Consider the following 14918-nt stretch of genomic DNA (forward strand, 5'->3'; position numbering starts at 1 on the left):
CTCTTTAATCTTCTTATTCCTTAGATGCAAATTAGAATAATTGTTAATATTTGTCATCAAATATATGCATTAAAATTAAATAAGAATCTCACATCTTTTTTCTTAATCCACACAAAAAGCAGTCAGACTGAATGAGAAATATATATCCAAAGTTGAAATAAGCAGAAAACTAAGTCTGTTCACCAAATTTAGCCAAGTCATGAATAGAAAGAAAAATGCTAATTTAAGTCAAGTTAATTATGCTACTTCAGTTAACACACAAATTATTTAGGGAGGGGCAATACACTTATGGTACATTAAAGACACAGTTTCTAATCTCTGAATACAAAATGAAGCCAGTCCTTAGAGATTTTCGAACAGCAAAGACCAATGTATGACGCATCCCTAATTTCTATCTTCAGTGAAGGTTAAAGAGAGGAAGCTGAAGAGGAAAAGGTTGGAAGCTAGGAGAGGCTGCCTCCTGAGGTGCTGGGAAAGGCATCATCTCTATTGATACAGGGTGAAGAAACGTGTGATGTGGAGGCTCCAACGTGCCCTCCAGGAGCTTGACCTAAACTTATCAATGACACATACGAAACACCCTGATGTGGAAAAAGATGGTATCTAGAGCTTTGATAGATGAGAAAAGAAAGCAATGCTTTTCGAGGACAAGCCCATCCTGTTAAGGACTAATACAGTTGATGACATTTAGTTGAAGCCAGTGTTCATGTTCCATTCTGAAAATTCCAGGGCCTTGAACAATTATACAGAATCTGTTCTTCCTTGTTCTATAAATGGAATGACAAAGCCTGGGTGGCGAGCCATCTGTTTACAGCATGGGTTACTGAATATTTTAAACCCACTCTTGAATTTACTGAGCAGAAAAAAGATTCCTCCCTACATATTAGTACTCATTATCAATGAAGCTGGTTACTGGGACACTCAAAAAAATATAAAATGAATGCAATTTGGAGCCCACTGACATAGTGTTTATTGTACAGACTCCAGGTCAAGTATCAGTTTCAGCTTCCAAGTCATATTTTTCATGAAACACATTTTTAAAAAAGATTTTATCTGACACTGGCTTTGATTCTTTAATGGATTTATTCAAATTGATTAAAAAAATTTTTTAAGAAGAACCTGTCCTTTCAAATGCCACAAGAAACAGACAAGGCTCATCAAAATATCACCAGGATGAGGGGTTCACGAGAAATTGATTCTATTTCTCATATGTGATTTTGAACTAATTCAGTTTTCCTTCAGTCTATAAAGAAATTGCAAATGTGCTAATTTACGAGGAAGACAAGTGGAGTCTGTAGAACAGCTGAAATCTCAAGGTGAAACTTTTAATTGGTAAATAGTTGTTCTTATTGATGAACAAAGAAAGTATTTTCTTGAGATGAAGAGGCTGAAATGACAAAAGCAGGGTTTATAGTATTAATATAAACCTAGTTGACCAAACAGCATCAGAGTTGGAGAGGAATGACTCCCTTTTGCTAAGTTCTATTATGGATAATGCTATCGAGCAACACCTCATGCTCAGAAAATAGTTATAAGAAAAGAAGTGTTCATGGATGTAGGGAACATAAGTGTCATCTATTTTTATGATTTGCCCTTGAGACCCTGTCTTAATACCTGACCAGAACAAAATTCTCACAGCTACTATAATCCCTCAGCAGTTATTGAAATAAATCAGGATCCCCACACTAAGAAAGAGGTTACTATTTTCTGAAGATTCCAATAATTCTAGTATTTTCATCAGGAAACACATTAATTGTGATATGTCAATGTAAAATATTTCAGATATTTTATACTTAAAAGACTAGTGCAAACATGACTATATTTAGTCACAAAGAAATCAAAGGTTTTTGTTATTCACTTTAGTGTAATGCTCATTTTATTATTATGATCAGGAATCAAACATGCTTTTTTTTTTGGAGAACATGATTTTTATTTTGTTTTATTTTATTTTAATGTTCACAGGTTGGGCCCATAGTTAAAAGTTTTATTACTAAAGAGACATAACAATAGATACTGCAGTACAACTTGCATTCTCAGACCCCCAAATAATGTAAGTTTATTTTATATAATGTTTATATTAACAACCTATTTTTAATTTTTTTCACATTTATTCAGTGTGTGTTGGTGTGTCCTCACACATACACAATCTGCACATATGCATACCACAGAAGTGTGTGTGTAGAGGTCAGAGGACAACTTTTGGGAGTTGCTTCTCTCCTTCCATCATGTGTGTTATGAGGACAGAACACAGGTCATCAAGATTGGCAGTAATATCCTCATTATTAAGGATTTGAGGTCATTTTCTTGTATTTCCGTTCTCAACATAAAACCAGAAACACTAAGTCAGTTAGAAGAAAAAGTGGGGAAGAGCCTGGAACATATTGGCACAGGAGACAACTTCCTGAACAGAACACCAACAGCCCAGGCCTTAAGGTCAACAATTAATAAATGGGACCTCACGAGGCTGAGAAGCTTCTGTAAGGCAGGAGACACTGTCAAGAGAACAAAGCGACAGCCTATAGACTGGGAAAAGATCTTCACCAACCCTACATCTGACAAAGGTCTAATATCCAAAATATATAAAGAACTCAAGAAATTAAACACCACAAAACCAAACAACCCAATTGAGAAATGGGGCTTGGAACTAAACAGAGAATTCTCAACAGAGGAATATTGAATGGGTGAGAAACACTTAAAGAAATGCTCAACCTCCTTAGTCATCAGGGAAATGCAAATCAAAACAACTTTGAGATTCCGTCTTACACTCATCAGAATGGCTAAGATCAAAAATTCAAACATGCTTTATCTATGAGATACATACATACATATATATGTGTGGGTGTATGTATATATGTGTAACATTTATCCTCTTATTATGCAAAATAAGCATTGGAAAGATACAGGAGATGCTGTTAAAAATCTGTTGCCTTTACTAAGGTTTTTGTTTTTGTAAGGAGATAGAAAGGGAGAGAGTGTTGTAGCAGGTCTACAATGGGGCCACACTTTTCTTGGAAAAGTACATATTCTACTGTGGTTAGACTTCTTACAGTAAAGCAGTTTCCTACACATAAAAATAATAAATAACCAAACTATATTTAAAAAGTGAGTAGGATTTGAACAAAAATATCGTCCTCACACAAAATGAAATGATAAAATTACAAACATAAGTCATTTTTTGGAGAAAAAGGTGTTGAGTGAAAGATGAAGGAATATTGGAGGCAGGAGGAGAGGAGATGAGAACAATAACACAAATTAACAATCATAGGGATAGCAATAAAAAGATATATACTTGCTTTGGAGAATATAGCAAGACCTCTAGAGATAAGGGTTAATGGCTGACTCTGGACTACTTGGTGTGAATACCAGGGTCAAAAGAGACATGTGACTCTAATATAGAAGTTTCATGTTTCCTGCTAGTAGTAGGGAGTGCACTCGCTCACATGTATTAGTAGGAAGTTTTCCTTTACATTCACACAAGCACACAGGGAAACACAGAGAAAAGATCTGTTACATCAGTATGCATGGCTTAGCTTATGCAAACCATTCTTGACCTTTGGGGGATTGGTAATAAGACATGTTTCAATAGCTATGAGAATACATAAGTATCTTTCATTTTTATACCACCTTCTTTTCTATGAATGTAAAATTCTTCTCTGTGTCTCTCCTGTGAGAAGACATGTGATCATATTCAGGACTCTTTGGAACCATCTTGGATAATCACCCATTTTATGATCCTTACTGTCACCATGTTATAGTCCATATAAGGTTATGTTCTTAGCCAGGATGATGGCTAATACTCTTTGGCAAGTTTTCTGTATCAGATGATACCTAGTTGGCTGGTTAACCATCATCTTGGGGCTTACATATAAAAATATTTCCAGTGGATAGTAACATTTACATTGATGAAGTGAGTAATAAAAAAAAAAGATATGGAGAGGCATCAACTATTGCTTATAGGACCAAATATAACTAAGTGGTAGAAAAATGGCAAATTAACTATGCCTTACTAGTTAAGATGGAACAGACATCAGTCTTCCCTTCCCTAAGGAGCTACTTTTTCTATTATATTTGTCATACATATCTGTCTGTCTGTCTGTCTGTCACATATCTATCCATCCACTGATATCTATCTATCTATCTATCTATCTATCTATCTATCTATCTATCTATCTACCATGTATCATCTATCTTCTTTCTAATCTATCTTTTATCACCTATCTACCCATCATCTATCACCTATCCATTTACCTACTTATTGTTTATCAGACTTGATGCATATTTCTGGATACAATTATTGGCTGAAACACATCCACAATAGACAATTTTCTGAATCTTTAGCTATTTTATATAGCAGTGTGATTAAAACAATGCTTTCTATTGTAATAGTTGTTCCATTTCTGTCATTATTATTCTCTCTATATTAGAATAGATAGATGACAGGTGGGAGACAGACAAACATTAAGATGTCATACCATGTTGAAAATAGACATTCTCATTTTTTTCTTGAGTCCTCATTTTATCATTGGCGTTATGGTATTTCCAATCTTTTAATTGTGATAGAAGAAAGTAAGAGTGAAATAATTTTTAAAGAATAATTGAGTTATAATACATTTGCAATAATTTTATTATTTTAAGACATTAAAGAGGTAAAATTTAGCTTTGTTGTTTTTATTTTCCCTTTATTGAAAACAGATTTTTTTCTTTAATTATATATCTTGGTTACAGTTTCCCCTCTCCCCTTTTTCTCCCACCTCTCCCTCCCATTCAGATTCACTAACTATCTCTCTCTCTCTCTCTCTCTCTCTCTCTCTCTCTCTCTCTCTCTCTCTCTCTCTCTCTCTCTCTCAAACAGGGTCCTAGGGTAATAATAAGAGAAAAAATACGAACAAAAAATGAGCACATCAGACTAAAACAAAGCAAAAGAGAAACAAAAAGAAAAATAGGCCCAGGAAAGGCACAAGGAAAGATATGAAGCTGATATGAACTGTCTCTATCCAGAAGAGCATGGTGTAGGTCAGACGTGTGTTGCCTGTATATATTAGTAACAAAACACATAATAACGCATTTTATTTTAAGGCAGTCTCGTACCAAAATTCTCTAAATGATTTCACAGTTCTGTTTCACCTCAGATCTTGTGTTCTAAGCACATAGTTTGAGCACAATATATCAATTATATGTCCCAGAATTATATGTCTTTATGATGCCATGCTGAGCCTCTAGTAGATACGGAGGCTTCGTTACTACCCACTATACATATTACCCAGGATTTCAAAAGAAAAGTGAAGATCTTTGGGTTAGTATACTTTTCCAGTCTCAGGATCTTTGAACATCAATTCAGTTAGATGTTTAAGAGTAAAGAAAATAATTGGTTTGGAGAGCGTCCTGCTTGGCTCCTGTGCCCCTTTATCTCCCTCCACCCGCCCTGACCTGGGTCCCTCCCCACACCCTCTGCCCAGCAACCCTGCTCAGACCCAGCACTTTTGGTTTAGGGAGGAGCCAGGCCCTGGAGCCTATAGGCCCTGTTGGACAGCTGAGTTCCTCATATCTAGTATGGGATGTATGGTTTGCCGTGTGCTGTAGTCCTGGCCCAATACTTGTGCTTTCACAGAAGATTTCTGCCAGGCAAAGATGTCTTAGAGGGTTTCTTTGTGTAGCCTTGGCTGTCGTGGACTCACTTTGTAGACTAGGCTGGCCTCAAACTAACGGGAATTTGCCAGCCTCTAACCCCCACCCCCCACCCCCCAGTGCTGGCAAAAGCTAAATTCTTAAGTACCGTCTTCATTTATATTGGAACTGGAGTGAGCCTTCCAGGGATTTTGGCTGCTAAATGTAGTGCTGAAGTAATACTACCCGATAGCTCAGAGTTTCCTCACTGTCTGGATATCCGTTAGCAAAGCTGCCAGATGAATAACTGCCTCAGGTGTAAGTTGTTGGACTGACATGGGGTCCACGTATCGAAAGAGCTTCTGTCTTTGCCACTACAAGATATCATTCTTGCATCTGATGTGTTCTTTGAATCAGAAGCACTGACTGGTCACTTGAAGGCTTGCTCTACGAGTGGGATATGCAGTGTGTCCGTATTCTTCTGCAGTCTTTTGATGCAGACAAGGAAGATATAGCAGTCTACCCTTCCAGGGAGACATACTGTTGAAATTCTGGTTATCTCCTTTGCAAAGAACAGTTTCAAGACTGAGTAACTGCCATGGTTTGTCTTGGGGCTGAAGAGATGGCTCAGAAGTTTCAAGAGCACTGGTGGTTCTTTCAGAGGTTCTGAGTTCACCCAGCAACCACATTTTGGCTCAAAACCATCTATAGTGAGATCTGGTGCTCTCTTTTGGCATGCAAGCACGTATGCACACACAGTACTGTATACATAATAAATCTTTTTCTTTTAATGAAAAAAAGAAAAAGAAATAAATAAAGAAAATAATCTTAGGTACTGACTTCTGAAGCACAGGTAGGCATTACTAGTTGAAAAAGGAGTCAAAGGAAAGTAGCCAAGATCTCAATGCAAAGGGATCATCACAGTGACTACCCACTTGCTTTTCTTTTTGTTGTTGTTGGTTTTGTTTTGTATTTGGGGGGCGGGGGGAAGATGCCCCTTGTTAATAGAAAAATGAAGACATTAATTGCATGTTCTCAGAAAGGATACAGCCTAAAAAGAAATCTTATCTATATAACTTAATTTTAATGCTAAATATTTCAGTTTACTTTATATGTTCAAAATCCTGGTAGTTCTTTCAAGGACCAAAATAAACAGTTATTGCATCCGTTCAAAGAAACTCTCTTCTGTAATCAATTAATTTGATAACACTTGCATATTTAATTTTCTGATGAATAATTTTATATCATAATTACATGCGGCTAATTTTATAGTTCCCAAGTCTTTAAAAAAAATGGCCTCCTAAACTAAGCCAACAAGGACTTTTAAAGACCAAGAACAAATTTCTCATAAAAATATTTTCAACATATACTTCAGTAACACAGTATCAATATTCATAGTATAATATAATGTAAAACCAGTTCATTTCAGTCATGTACTGTGCATTGGTCTGAGTTAAGAATGTGTGCCAGGTGCTTTCCACGTGCGCACATGTTTCCTCTGTCGGTAATAGCTAGCAGCAGCCTCAGATACTGGGGACATGTTCACGGCTGTGCAGATGGCCAGTTGCAGAATTCAGGCTGGCTGCCTGGCCCATGATTACCTGCCTTTACAGAAAAAGCTGAAATCCTACAATATGTGTGACATATTGTTCCAGAAGAAGAAGAAAATAAAAAGAAAACAATGGCAATTATTGTCACACAGTTCTCTATGTTCAGCCTTTCTTACTTTTTGCAACATTTTTTCAATGACACATCATGTTGGGAAATTCTGCTGTCTCTGCCATGTTCTGAAGTCTTCCAATATCTAGAGAAAAAGGAATGGTTTTTCCACACAGGCCTAAAGAAGCTAACAAGGAGGACCCTAGGGAAGATGCTTAAATATCTTTCTTTCTTTCTTTCTTTCTTTCTTTCTTTCTTTCTTTCTTTCTTTTTCCTTTTTGTTTGTTTTGTTTATCGAGACAGGGTTTCTCTGTGTAGCCTTGGCTGTCCTAGACTCACTTTGTAGACCAGGATGGCCTTGAACTCACAGTGATCCCCCTGCCTCTGCCTCCGGAGTGCTAGGATTAAAGGCAAGCGCCACCACGCCCGGCTCTATGACAAATAGAACAGACAGGAAGTGATTGAAGAGAAGGAATAGGATGGGAGCCTACCATAGGGATCCTCTGAAAGACTCCACTCAGCAGGAGGGAGATTTGAAGCTGATGGTGAAACTCACAGCCAAACTTTGCAGTGGAGCACAGGGAATCGTATGGAAGAGTTGGGGAATACAGGGACATGGAAGGGACAGGAGCTCCACAAGGAGACCAAGGGAGCCAACATATCTGGGCCAGGGGTTGTAGGGTGGTGGTGGGGTGATGAGTGGGAGGCTGCAGAGACTGATGCACCAACCAAAACCACGCATGGTGAGGACCTAGACCCCCTGCTCAGATGTCATCAATAGGCAACACAGTCTCTTTGTGGGTCCCATAATATGTGGAGTATGGGCTACCTCTGACACAGACTGTGGTATCAACTGGTTCATCACTTCCTCCTGGGAGCGAGGCCTTCCCAGGCCATAGAGGAAGAGGATGCAGGCAGTCCTGATGAGACTTGATAGGCTGGGGTCAGATGATAGGGGAGGAGGGCTCCTAGATTCTAAGGACTAGGGGAGGTGGGTAAAGTAGGGGGGGGGACACCAGAAGGAGAAGGGGGAGAGGACTACAATCGGAATGTAAAGTGAATAAATTAAAAATAAAAGTAAATAAATAAGTAAATAAGGTTTTCAAAAACCCAAATGAGCCCTTTTTTGATTATAGCTTTGCAATATATACAAATCATCTCCAGTGATTTGGGTAAGTTCATTCCAAATGTATACATTCCAGATTCATGTTCACACTGTTCAAAGAAGTAAAAATAAGAAACGAAGATCCAGCAACATTTACAAATATGGTGACCCCATTGCTTTCAGTGTGTAATAGTACCTCTCAAAAGCTGTATAAAGAAACCATTGTAGATTTCCCTGACCAGCCATGATGAATTCATGGGACTCTGACATATTTTAAGGACATCTATTGGTTTTTGTTGTTGTTGTTGTTATTCATTTGGAGAGGGGTATTTTGTCTTTTAAGCACACACAAAACTTACTGCTTCTATGTGATGACCGCTCGCAGAAGCTTGTTTTAAATAGAGTAGTTTAGGCTAATAGTGGTACTATACAATTCCTGATGTTGCACTCAACGCGTATTTCCTAGGGAACAAACTGCTCACAATACGGCAACAAATATATCACTGCTCCCCAAAACTCTGTTCTGTGGGTTTCTGCATTCAGGATTGTATAGTTCATGGATGAACTTATGGACTTCGTGACCAAGTTAATATGTGGTTCCTTAAAATGACAAAAATATATGTAGTAATTCATAGGACAGATAAATGTTCTATAAACCCCCAAACAAGAATTGAATAAGAGAAAAAAGTACAATAAATTCTCAATATTGACTGTACATTTTAAAGTTGATATTATAGTGTCGGATGAAAAATCAGCATCTATGACCCTAAGACTTCATGCACTTATGATAAAGAGAGACCTAGACTGAATCTGCAATGGTTGGACTAAAGTGTCCAAATTTATCAAAACCTAATAGGGTCCTCCTCATTTAATCCTTGCTACTGGCTATAAGTAACAGGATGATTTCTATCTGTACTATGCTTTATCATCTTTCCCTAATTCCTGGCAAATCTTTCATGATTGTTTGTTCTCTGAACTGTTTTATTAATGTCCTGCCTAACATTCCCCACAACTCTAGCAACAACCCAGATTTACTGAAAAGATTGCATTCTGGCTGATAGCCTTTTAGAGAAACTTAATATTTGGATTCTGAGATGTCTCTGTTTAAATGTGCAGCATTGACACCTCGATTCAATCTGTCCCATGGGGGGGGAAAAATCAATCAGTTGAATTATATCCCTTTTACAGGAAAATGTGTTATTAAATTCATGAGACACCCCCACTGTGTTATCAGAAGCCATACATCATATCTCTCTCTTTCTATAGATATGTCATTTATAATCTAGCATAATAATACACACTAGACCAGGGACTTTGAATGTCTTTGTTTCTCATACCGGAAATGTCACAGAAAACTGGTAGCATAAACTTTGAGTCAGAGATTTTCTTTCAAGTCTAAATTCATCATTATTATATTCTGTAAATAGGATTAACTTCTCTCTCTCTATATATGTATATATTTATGTATGTATAATATATATTATGTGTGTATTATGACTTGAATAATCTGCATCATAGGGTGAAATATCAAATATTGTATGTAAATATTATATATGTATGTATATATATGTATGTATATGTATTATATATATCATATATATGATATATGTAAATATATATCAAATATTATATGTAAATATAAAGCAACAAGGAAAATCTCACGTAGTGACCCAGAATAGTTTAGTTTCAACCACCATTATTTCTCCTTTAATTTTCCTTTCTTTCATGTTTATACCTTGCATGTTTTCCAATGTAAAAATCAGGCAATATTTTTACTCAATATGATTATCAGTTAAACATAGGCATGCCTATCAATTATTTCAAATAGGCTGTAGTGGCACTTTCATAAAGAAAGTTTAGAAAAGTATCTTCTAATTTTAAATAATCCTATGCGCATTTAACCAATACTTACTCCATTTTGTCACGAATTATACAAGATAACAAAACCATTAAAATCTGATAATATGCATTACTAACTAACATCTCCAGTATAGTATATGGATATATGTTAATATTTTATGAACCAAAAATAAAATTATCTGGGAATAAAAAAATGAACAAAATGCTGACATACAGTATTTTTTTATTAATAGTCAAAAATTAAAAGATGGCACAAATATACCTATAAAAATACTGTCATACAAAAGCTATAAACACTTTTATTAAGGAGAGGAAACAATATTTGTTATAATATAGAGAAAATATTATTTATTTACTATTGTGTTTCAGACAGCAGAAAATGTCTATATTAAAATATATAAATAGATATATGAATTTTGTACTGAAAAGTTAAAGTTAATAAAACATTCTTTTAATAGAAATTGTTATGATATATACATTATGCGTCTATCTAATGTTTAAGAGAGGTATAGTGTACATTATAAAATATATGAATATCCTTTATAAAAATAGTATTTTTTAATGAAAATAAGTAAAAATTCTGGATTTTCCATTAAAGCAAATCAGAATAATAAAACCATATATCTCTATGTTTCATCTGAAAAATAATCTCTAAATTTGCTTAGCAGAATTATAGGAATAATTTAAAATTATGCATGAGAGATCACTCTGCAGTATATAGTGCTTTCTTATAATTTGAAATCTGAGGGTGGATTTGCTTTGAACTATTGATAAGGTCATCTTGCTCACCTCTGTTTCAAGGTGGGAAAACTGCAAGAAATGGCTCTTACAGAGATAAAATGGTGCCTCACTAAGAAGCCAGACTTAACTCCTTAAGAAACGGGCTACAGTTAGCTGTATCGCAAAACAGATCACTCCCACTATCAAGTGGGAAAATTCATTGACAGTGTAAGTGAGCAACCTAGTCATGATCATCTGATTTAGTCTCTTTATCTGAATGGTAGATCCTTTTTATATTTACGTACTGAGGATCTAACACTGAAACAAAGTAGCCTGAGCTATACATATAGTTATGCAGAGGTCAGAAATAATTATAGAAAAGTGCAGCAAAACAGGCAAACACTGTTATGTAGTTCACAATAACTTGCTCTTATATGGTAGTGCACCAATGGGAATGAAGAAAACTGAAAGCCTGATGAGTGTTTCCTCAGCATGATTTTGGCAGATGGAGGCACTTAGGACCAAACAAATAAGTATCACATTAATGCTATTTTGCTGCCCTTCATCCAAGGAAATTTCCATAATTATTATCACATATTTACATCGCCAAATGGTGTTCAGTATTTGCATTGTGTTTTAAAATGCACACTGATTGTGATTTGATTAGTCATTAGCATACAAAATAGGAAAATCTAGGCATTGGAAAGGTTGGAAGCTAGATTCCATTGTCTTCCAACTGGAGAATTCTTATTTTTTTTTTTTTTCTCTTTTCCTTCTTTTTTTAAGGTGCTCAGGGTCTAACATTCTCATGGTGGATGAGGAGTGCTTCATAGCAATAGGACCTGACTGTGGATCCCCGCACCCAGGTGCAGTGGTATGTACCTATAACCTCAACACTAGAGAGGCAGAAGTAGGCAGATTACTAGATCTCACTGCTAAGATGGTCTAGCCTAATGACTGAGGCACCAGTTCAATTGGAGACCCTGTCTCAAAAAGTAAGGCGAATAGAGCCTGGGAAAGAAGCGTATCTGAAATAATGCCTTTTTTCATTAAATTCAACACAGCAGACAAGTTTTTAATGCTAAATGTCTCTCCCTTGGAAGATCATACTTAAGTGGGAGGCACTAAAAAGATAATTTTTGGCTTTTTATTTTTAAATTTTGTATACAATATATGTGATCATATTCTTCCCTCTTCTTCAGTTTGTCCTCGACTGTCCTCAACTCTGTGTTCTTTTGCCCTCTCTAAAACACACTCACACCCACACCTACATGTATACACGCATGTGCACGCGCACGCGCACACACACACACACACACACACACACACAGGGACCATTTTGTATTAGCCACTTACTCGTGAGCCTGAGGCCTGCTCCAGACGTGGTAGACCTACCCAATGTCACCTCACTAAAGAAAACTGATTTTCCCTCTTTTAGCCTCTGTCAATTGCACATATCTTCTTTGTTAAGGGTGAGTCTTTTTGCCTACCCCACCTTGTCCATGCCCTCATTTAGTCTGGCTTCAACTTGCTCAGCTTTTGATATTTCACTTCATGATTGTCAAGGTGCTTAATATTCAATAGAAAAGACCATGAAAATATTCACAATATAAGTAATTACAGTTTATCACTACTAAAAATAACTATTATTACTTCAACTTCTAAAATATGAACATAAATAATTCAATGAAATAGTTTCAAAATACCATGTGTTAAGCATAACCTGAGGAATTGACATTGGTGTGTTTCTTAGGAAGTTCATGAACAAGTTTATGAGGCTACATGCTGTTATCATGGAAGATGAAATGTTTTAAAATTGGCAGTTAAGTTATAAAGTGAGAAAGATTTAGCATGTATAATAATATATGGTCATAAGTTATGCATTCTACAAGATAATTCAAGTGGAGGAGCCAAGTATCAAATTGTCAGGGAGCTTTATTTGTTTGGTTTGCTGGTTTGTGCCAAATTGCTTGAACTACATCCTGCAAATAAAGGATGCCAGATGATGTGTGAGATTGACTGAAGTTTGTACTTCTTGCCTGTGGAATTTAGGAGAAGGAGAAGGAACGGATTCAGGAGAAGTTGTGAAGCTTGTTTGATGTACTTACTGGCAAGAAACCTGTTCTTTGCTCTTTCTTGTCAGAACTACTGCCCATCGCAGTAAGATCCAAGCCCTGTATGGACACTTCATTGTAAGAGGTGGTTTAATTATCTGAGCGCAGACCTTGGTGATGATCAGGAGTAAGGACAGACCGAATAGGGTGAACTGTAAGACTTCCATGGGCATCAACTTGGTGTGTTGTGTTGTCGTGCCTGCAGTTGGTAGAAATTAAATTACTGGAGACAAGGAAGTTGAGGAATTCAATGAGCTGATTAAGTGAAACCATGTAGCCATAAGCATTGCAGAGAACAGACAGAGTGAAAATGTAGACCAGGTGCTTAATTCACTGAGGAAAGATGATGAAAAATGCTTGACAACTCAGTAACTGAGTGCATTAAAGGACAGAAACCAAACACTTTCAACATGAACTGAAGAAAGCACTGAATTCTATACAGTCTTAAGAAGCAGGAACACTTGCTGTCCTTCTGTGTTTCTTGGAAGCAGAGAAAAGCAAAATGTGGAAATAATATCTACGGAGGAGTTTGGGAGTAAATTCCTTTGGCTTGTATTTACTAATTAAGGCACAATGTTATCCCATTCTGTTTGTTAGGTGACCTACCATCTCAAAGAAGTCTTTCTATTCCCAAAAGTAGAAATAGCATAGTAAGCAGTTAACAGCAGAGAAAAGGATACACAAAAGCAAGGTAATTTGATGCCAGTGGGTATCTGGTATGTGGTGACCCCAGGTAGAGGAAACAGGAGGATATGAAGCTACAGGATAGACACTTTGCAGCAGAATAATGAGGCGTTGCACACAGATATCTGCTAAGGAAAAAAAAATTAAGACTAATTCAGCTTGTTTTGATATGGAGTTTGCTGCTAGATGTAATCATAAAATTGTCAACTAGCAACTAATTTAAAAGCACAAGGGAATAACTAGAAGGTAATGTGATCATATGAAAGATGATCCCCCCAATTTAATTTCTACATGACAATGAAGACTAATATACTTAGTTCTTCATCAGGTTTCCGATACAGACTTGAGCAACACTTTTCCCTAATATATAAGTAACCATATAACTGTAGGAAAGTCATATCCCAAAGAGATGCTCAGCTATCACATGACAAAGTAGGACCACATATTGAGAAATGTCCCACAGAGGTCAGTTGCAAGGCCTGGTATTTTTCAAATGCTTTCTGGATGGCTGAGACACAATCTTACCCACCAGCTTAACATAAAGTATCAGATCACATCTGGGAAAACTGCCAACACTATATGGCACAAGAATTCAAGTGTCTCAGATTAGTTGGTAACTGTTGCATCAAAGCAAAACTCAAGCTACAGCAAGAGATTCTATATTAAATGGCTGAATACTTAGCACTTGAGAATAAGTGTTGTAATCTTAGAATACTCCCAGGTGATGATAAAAACAATAAAACACCATTATTTGCTATATACATATATATGGCTTTATATATATATGACTATAATATATTGGCTGTATATAATATGTAATATTATACAATATATAATATATGTATCATATATATTATAAATTATATGTTGTTACTCTAAAACCAATTCCATAAAAGAAACGCAATGCATTCTATTACTTAATTGGTCCTTTGTATCCAGTTTAACATATTTTTTGATAAGCGGGGCATCAAATAAATATACATCGAGAAAGCATTGCTAGAGATAATGAAAAATTAATGTCACTTCATTCTAAAGTATAATAAAATAAAATAGTTACAGATTTCAGTAAAAAGCCAAGCATAATTGTTAGTTGAATCAATGATTTGAAAAAAGAAAGTTTGAAGAAAACAGGAAAGGATTAAGAAAAAAATTCTTTATATGTAGTTATTTAT

General features: G+C 36.1%; 1 pseudogene; it reads left to right on the forward strand.

Annotated features, from left to right (window-relative positions):
• The first annotated feature begins 5555 nt into the window (after positions 1-5555).
• On the forward strand, positions 5556-13036 carry LOC127193009 (histone-arginine methyltransferase METTL23-like; annotated as a pseudogene).
• The last annotated feature ends 1882 nt before the right edge of the window (positions 13037-14918 follow it).

The sequence above is a fragment of the Acomys russatus genome, chromosome 8, assembly GCF_903995435.1.
Source record: "Acomys russatus chromosome 8, mAcoRus1.1, whole genome shotgun sequence".
NCBI classification, from domain to species: Eukaryota; Metazoa; Chordata; class Mammalia; order Rodentia; family Muridae; genus Acomys; species Acomys russatus.